Source organism: Neomonachus schauinslandi, chromosome 5, assembly GCF_002201575.2.
Source record: "Neomonachus schauinslandi chromosome 5, ASM220157v2, whole genome shotgun sequence".
Taxonomy (NCBI): Eukaryota; Metazoa; Chordata; class Mammalia; order Carnivora; family Phocidae; genus Neomonachus; species Neomonachus schauinslandi.
Genome location: NC_058407.1, coordinates 139,756,100 through 139,762,961, shown reverse-complemented (window position 1 = coordinate 139,762,961; position 6,862 = coordinate 139,756,100).

Genomic DNA, 6,862 nt, shown 5'->3' with positions numbered 1-6,862 from the left:
GCTGGTCCTCAGTGAGGGCTGCGCCCTCCACACCCTGCCATCCTTCACTGCAAGCACCACGGGAAAACGCTGGGGTCCCAGCTGCAGGTAAAGGTGTTACTTAACACGATTTAGAGACAGGCATTTGAGCCGCTGGAATAACCAGAGGCTATTTAATAATAGATAACAGAGATCTTTATAGTAATTGCTCCCTCTCCCAGAGCTGGAGAGGGATTTCTCCCTTTGGCCTGAATTATTCTGAATGGGCAAATCCTATGGAAACAGAAAATACAGGAAAACTTGTCTTTCTTTTGTAATCTCTGAAAAGATGAAAGAGGAGAGAGGAAGACTCCCATCAGTCAGGTGCTCTAACTGGCTGACACTAGAGTTAAAAAATGTCTTCACGTTTGATAAGTAAAGTTGTTGTACACGTGAAACTAATATAACACTGTGTTAACTGTGCTGGAATTAAAACAAAAACTTTTTAAAACTATTTTTAAAATTTTTTTGAAGATTTTATTTATTTGACAGAGAGAGAGAGAGCACAAGCAGGGGGAGCGGCAGGCAGAGAGAGAGGGAGAAGCAGGCTCCCTGCTAAGCAAGGAGCCTGATGTGGGGCTCGATTTGGGACTTGATCCCAGGACCCTGGGATCATGACCTGAGCCGAAGGCAGAAGTTTAACCTACTGAGCCACCCAGGCATCCCTAATAATTCTTTTTTTTAAATTAAGTTTTTTTATTTTAGGGGCTCTGCCTGCCAGTCCCCCTGCTTGTGCACATACACTCTCTCACTTTCTCTGTCAAATAAATAAATAAAATCTTTACAAAAATTAAAAAAAGAATTATTAAATCAGGAAACAAAAACAAAAAGATTTCTTGCTTTTGTTTTTTTTTTTTAGACACCAGATACTTCAAAAAAGAAAATTGTAAGGTAACACCTAGAACAGTTTGTATGCATTTTCAAAATAATTTTAGGAGATAATGAAATATACCCCAAATAGGTAGATTTTTATTAAAAGTCTCTCCTTTGGAGGTGTGTTGATCACTTGTGGAAATAAATAACAATCCAGCAACTTCACAAGAATTTTCATCTGTTAGCGGGTACTGCGGGGAGAGGGGAGTGTATTTACAAAGATCAGGAAGAATTGGAAGGGACTTAAATGTTCATTAAGCCCTTTTCTCTGCAAAGTCCCTTTAGTTAATAGAAGTCAAAAGGAATCCCCAGGGGCACCTGGGTGGCTCAGTTGGTTAAGCCCCTGCTTTCAGGTCAGGATCCCAGGGTTCTGGGATTGAGCCCCAAGTTGGGCTCCCTGCTTGTGCTCTTTCTCTCTCAAATAAATAAATAAAATCTTAAAAAAAAAAAAAAAAAAGGAATCCCAGGTTCGGTGACCTGGCTGCCCAGATTGTAAGCCTCACGGGGGCAGCACTTGTCCAGCTCAGCACTGGGTTCCCAGGGGCAGGGACAGCGCCAGACGCACAGGAGGGAAGCAAACCTTTCCCGAATGAATGAGGGGTGCACGCAGGCGGTGGGCCAGGAGCGGGGTTTTTGGCCAAGCAAAGCCCGGGCAGAGGTTTAGGAATGAAGGAGACCAAAAGCTAGTGTTATTCTTGTTTCATTGCGGGCGCCAAGCCCTTCTGCCTGGATGCTATTTTGGTGGTTTGGTCAAGCGGGTCTCTGCTTTTCTGACACTTTTCCAGGAAAGGTATCACTTCTGAGTTGAAGGCCTGGAAATCAGTGCTAACAGCGGAACCCCGAGCCTTCCCGCCGCGCTCTCAGCCAGCTCCCCCAGGCCCTGACTGCGGACTCCGATCCTTACCCGGAGAGCGCACGTTCCAGCAGGTCCCCTCCACCGTAGCCGTACAGGCCCCGTGGCCCGCAGCGCAGCCGTCCCCACTCCCAGGGCTCAGACGTGGCCACGTCCTCCAAGGTCACAGCCCCCGGGGAGCCGGTCAGGCTTGGGGGCGGGGGCTGCCGGGAGGAATCCAGACCTGCGCGTGCGGGAGGTGCCTCCGCCCGAGGGGTGGGGGTTCCAGGCTCCGCCCAGGAGAGGAGGTTGCCGGGCCCCGCCCAGGGGAGGGGGTTTCCAGGCCCCGCCCCGGGGTCCGGTGACCACGCCGGGTCCGGTAGGTGGGGTTTCGCAGCCGCTGCGGCTGAGCTCTGGGCGTCCGGCGCGCTGCACACTTCTGAGGGCGGTGGGCCTCGCGGGCCGGCTCCTAAGCCGTTCCGTCCGTCTTGACACATGCCAGCTCTGGGCTAGGTGTGGAGGATGCGGCGCAGACAAGGGAAACACCACTGTCCACAGGGAGCTTGCGGTCCAGGGAAGCCCACACTAGACAATGAAAATAAAGGAACAAGATAAGCCCAGGTGCCACGTGCAGGGAGACAAGGACCCGGCAGAAGAGCCAGAGCGAGCGCAGGGTCTGGCCCCGACCGATCAACGGGCCTAGGCCGAGGGGCGGCCAACGCCGAGCCTCCCGCCACCGAGCAGGTGTCCCGGGTGCCCGGGACAGGTGGTGCCACGAGAGTGCCCGCGGGCTCTGAACCGCGGGTTCCCCCGAGGAAAGCGCCCTACGGGCTGCGGCCAGCCAAGAGCACGACCCAAAAAGACACCTCAGAGCAAAGGGAAAGGCTTGACTTTAGAGGTCGAGTTGGGCTCAAGGCCAGTGGGGAGGTCACATCCTCCCGGAAGTCCCTGCTTCCTCTTCGGGAAAGCTGGGACAAAAGCCACCTGGCAAGATTCTTGGGAAGATCTTAGGTGGTGTTGGTGGCGCGCTTTCTTCCCCCGTCACGTGGTCATGTTTTCTTACCCCGGGACAGCTCCAGCACACCTCCGCATAAGCCGTCTGAGGTCGGGGCCGGCTCCTGTTCACCTCAGCACCTGCAGCTGTGCCTGGCACATAGCAGGCCCTTGGCAGAGATCTGTCGCATGAATGAAATGCTAGCAAAGAGCCCAGCGCACAACAGGCCTTTTAAAATGGCAGCTCTGGCCACCCCCCCACCCCCGCCGCCCCAGAAAGTACAGGCTGACAGACCCCCTCCCCACAAGGAGAACAGGAACAGTCCTGATTAGGAGGGGAGCAGTTCTTACCTGGAGGGGTAGTTAGACTCTCATTCTCGGTCCCAAGCTGGAGTCTGGCTTAGCCACTCTGTCCTCATTTCTCTGGCTCCGCCCTCTCCCCCACCCCACTCCCAAACTGGGAGGTTAAGGGTTAACTCGAGGAAGCCCCCTCATTACCTGGATGGGACTAGAGCAGGGAACTTCCTGTTCAGTTTTCCCGGAGTCCTTTCCCAGTCTGGCCGAGGCTGACTCTGGCCCTGGGGCCCTCAAAGAACCCCTAGCACTTCCACCTCTGGAGTGGGGACCCCGAGTGGTGAGTTGCAGGGAAGCCTGGGGTGAAGGCTGCCAGGACAGACTTAAGGAGTTCCTAGCAGCTCAGAGGGAAAAGGGGGACCCGGGCCTCAACGATGGGATGGGGGACTAGGAAGCTGGAAAGAAATCTTGGGAGGATGTGGGTCGTCTATGCTGGGAGCCCAGTGCCAGCCAGCTCTGCAGACCTGCAGCTATGGGGTCATCAAGGAGGCTGGTGGGGCTTCCTGTAGCATGGGTTTGCTGTACCCACTGGGGAGGGTAAGGCAGGCTCCATGTGTCCCCAGGTGGACCGGCCGGCCTCACCAACTCACCCTAGCACCGGGAAGGGAGCCTGGCCAATAGAAACAAGCCAACCAATCTCCTGCCAGCCGTGTCCAGGGAGAAAGGGAGGGTTCCTGGCCAAGGATCCTGGCTCTGGGCTCTCCTGCTGTCTGCGTGGGTCTTGTGGCAGCACCTCCAGCCTGGGCAGGTCCAGCCATTGCCTCCCCACCTCTCTGGGCTCCAGATTAAGCTGGTCGAATATTGGAGGGTGGCTGAAGAGCCTCCCACCCCCCACAGATGTGCATATGAACAGAGCTTTTGTCCTGAAGACTGAGGGGGGAGGGAGAGACTCTCAGGCCAACTTCCCTTAAATTCCATCTCTTTCAAACCTTTTGGCAAGACCTCACCTGGAGGTTCCGGGCACCCCTGCGTGTGTCTAGGCCCAAGGGCTAGACCTTGGAATCTCATTTTTTTTTTCTCCGATTTGCGCTGTGATATTCTGGCTAAAACTAGGCAAATTGCACAGGGAGAGAGAGAAATTGGGTCCTTTTCTGTTTCTGAGCTTTTGCATAGTGGTCAAGATCAGTGTTCTTACCTTAAAGAAAATCTTGGCTCCACCTGGTGTGACCTTGAGCAAGTCACCCATCCTCCTGGAGCTTGGTCTTTACCCTTGTCAAATGGAGAAATTATAATTTACCACATAGGCTGGGGTGGGATTAAGCAACCCTGAGCTGAGAGCCCATACATATTAGCACTCAGAACCTGCCAGCTATTATTACAAGGTGACTGATTACCCGTGATTGGTTCTATTATTTTGCTCATGCTGCCAAAACAATGAAACAAAAGCCCATTTTCCTGAACACTTACCAGAGAGCTTTTCTGCATCAGACATTTTTGCATGCATTCCTCAGTAAGCACACCTTCCAGGTAGGCATTATCATTCTCATTTTGTTATTTCTACTAACAAACACTGAAGCCCCTTCAAGAGCTAAGGGAACCGTTTTGAACAAGACGCGGTTCCTACTTGCCAAGGGGAGAGAGACACTCAACCATGGTTGTGGCACAGCACGACAGTGGACAGGGAGAGACAGGTTGCTGGTGTGTTGTGGAATCCCTGCAGAGAGCCGCCAAGGGGTGGAAGGTGCCCCATGCGGGGTCAGATGCCAAATGCGGGAAAGAATGTTGGCTCCGCGGCTGGGCGCGGCAGGACGGGAGACTGGGGAGAAGCAGGAAGGGGGAGGCTGGCTGGAGAGATGAGCGCCAGCCTGGTCAGGTGTCCAGGATGGAAGCATGGGTCTTCAGCATCCCCATCATCCTCCTCCTCGGGTGGGAAGTGACCAGCCAGGTTTAAAACCCACTTTCCTCTCTTCTGCCACACCTCATTCCCCCCAGCTGAACAGGAGCCTCAGGGAGCCCCCTAGTCCCGCAACAAGGGGGCTCAATAAACTGTCCAAAGCTCTTGGCCAGGCCGACTTCTCCCTGGCGGCATTGCCAAGGCTGGGTTACCTCCTTGGCAAATGTCTGTACCTCTGAGCCTTGTTGTCCTCAGCTGTAAAATGGGTCAGTGATGGGACCGACTGTTAGCTGTGGTCATTTGTGTTGTTGCTAAGTAATAATGAGAACTGCGATTGCTGGCACTCCTGCATGCCCACCACGTGCTGTCGTCCAGGTGCCCAGCACTGCTCTACTCCCTTTATGTGGTGCAGAGTGACGCAAGAGCCTCTTTTCCCTTGCCCGTGCTTGGGATGTCCATGGGGTTTGAGTCAGGGGCCAGACTGGGGAGAAGCTCATTTGTAGCCTTGAGGCCAGAGAGCAGGGAGGGCAGACAAATGTTGGAGCTTGGGTTTTTGTTTCCATAAAGTAATTTTGGCCCAAATTAAAATATAAAAGTGCCTCAAAACTCTGGAGCAAAAGTGCTGGCCTATTCAGGATGATGAAAGCCCTCTGGGTTGTGCTGAAGGACTGAACTGAGTCCTCTGGGTGAGGCTGAACTTGAGGCATCTCCCTGTTGGTAGATCTGGGCGGCCCCACAAGGAAAGAGTGAGTAGCCCCTTAGCCCTCTGGCAGGGGAGGGGCTGGTGCGGGCTTGGGAAGAGAGCTTGGGAGGTGGTCCGTGTGTGGAACCATTGCCCCCTGGTGGCCAGTTAACACTTTTATTGCTACTTGGGGGTGGATACTTTCCAGAGAGGTAGACCCAGGAAGAATCCAGAATTTAAAAAAGAAAAAAAAATTTAGGAAAGAAAGAGAAACAATGGCCTCTCCTGCCCATCACCCAGCTCCCAAGAGTGTACCCACTAGAGGCCTCTGAAGTGGGCAGAACCACTTTTGTCGGCCTTGGGAACATATCTGTCACAAATTTCTGCCAGTCGTAAGCCTTAGTCTTGGTCTCTCATCTGGAGACCCACCCACCCCTCCCCGCTCTCTGGCTCATCCTGGCCTCTGTCTCTGGCAGAACCCTGAGAAATGAGATTGGAACACCAGGTAGGTGCTCAGCCCTGCACTGACCACCTGGGTGGCCTTGGCCTTGACTGCTAAGAACCACCTCCAGAGCAGTAAAGTGAGAGTCAGGATGTCTGGTCAAGGAGGAATCACACGCATGAGCTCCCCCCACCCTTGCCGACACATGCACACCTATTATCTTCAAAATTGTCAATTTTTCAGAGACACTGAAAGAACAGCACAAGGGGGGCGCCTGGGTGGCTCAGTTAGAGTTCCCTCTGCCCCTCCCCCTTGCACAGTTAGAGCTCCCTCTGCCCCTCCCCCCGCTCATGCGCCCTCTCTCTCTCAAATACATACATTTTTTAATTTTTTAAAAAGATTTTATTTATTTATTTATTTGAGAGGGAGAGAGAAAGAGAAGCAGGCTCCCCACTGAACAGGGATCCCCAGCACCCTGGGATCATGACCTGAGCCGAAGGCAGGCGCTTAACCAGCTAAACCACCCAGGCACCCCTAAATAAAATATTTTTTAAAATAATATAAAAACATCCGTCTCCAGTCAAAGTTCATTCATTTGCGTGTGTGGCTGTTAGTTTCCTCTAGAGCAACGCTCCCCCTACAGGCGCTTGTTAAAATAACACCGAAGAAACTGGGCCAGTTGTTTGCCGGGATATTCCGAATTCGCAATTTGTTCCATTGTTTCTTTGAGGGATCATCTCACTTGTTTGTTTGTTCTTTTTTTTTTTTAAGATTTTATTTATGTATTTGACAGAGAGAGAGATAGCGAGAGCAGGAACACAAGCAGGGGGAGTG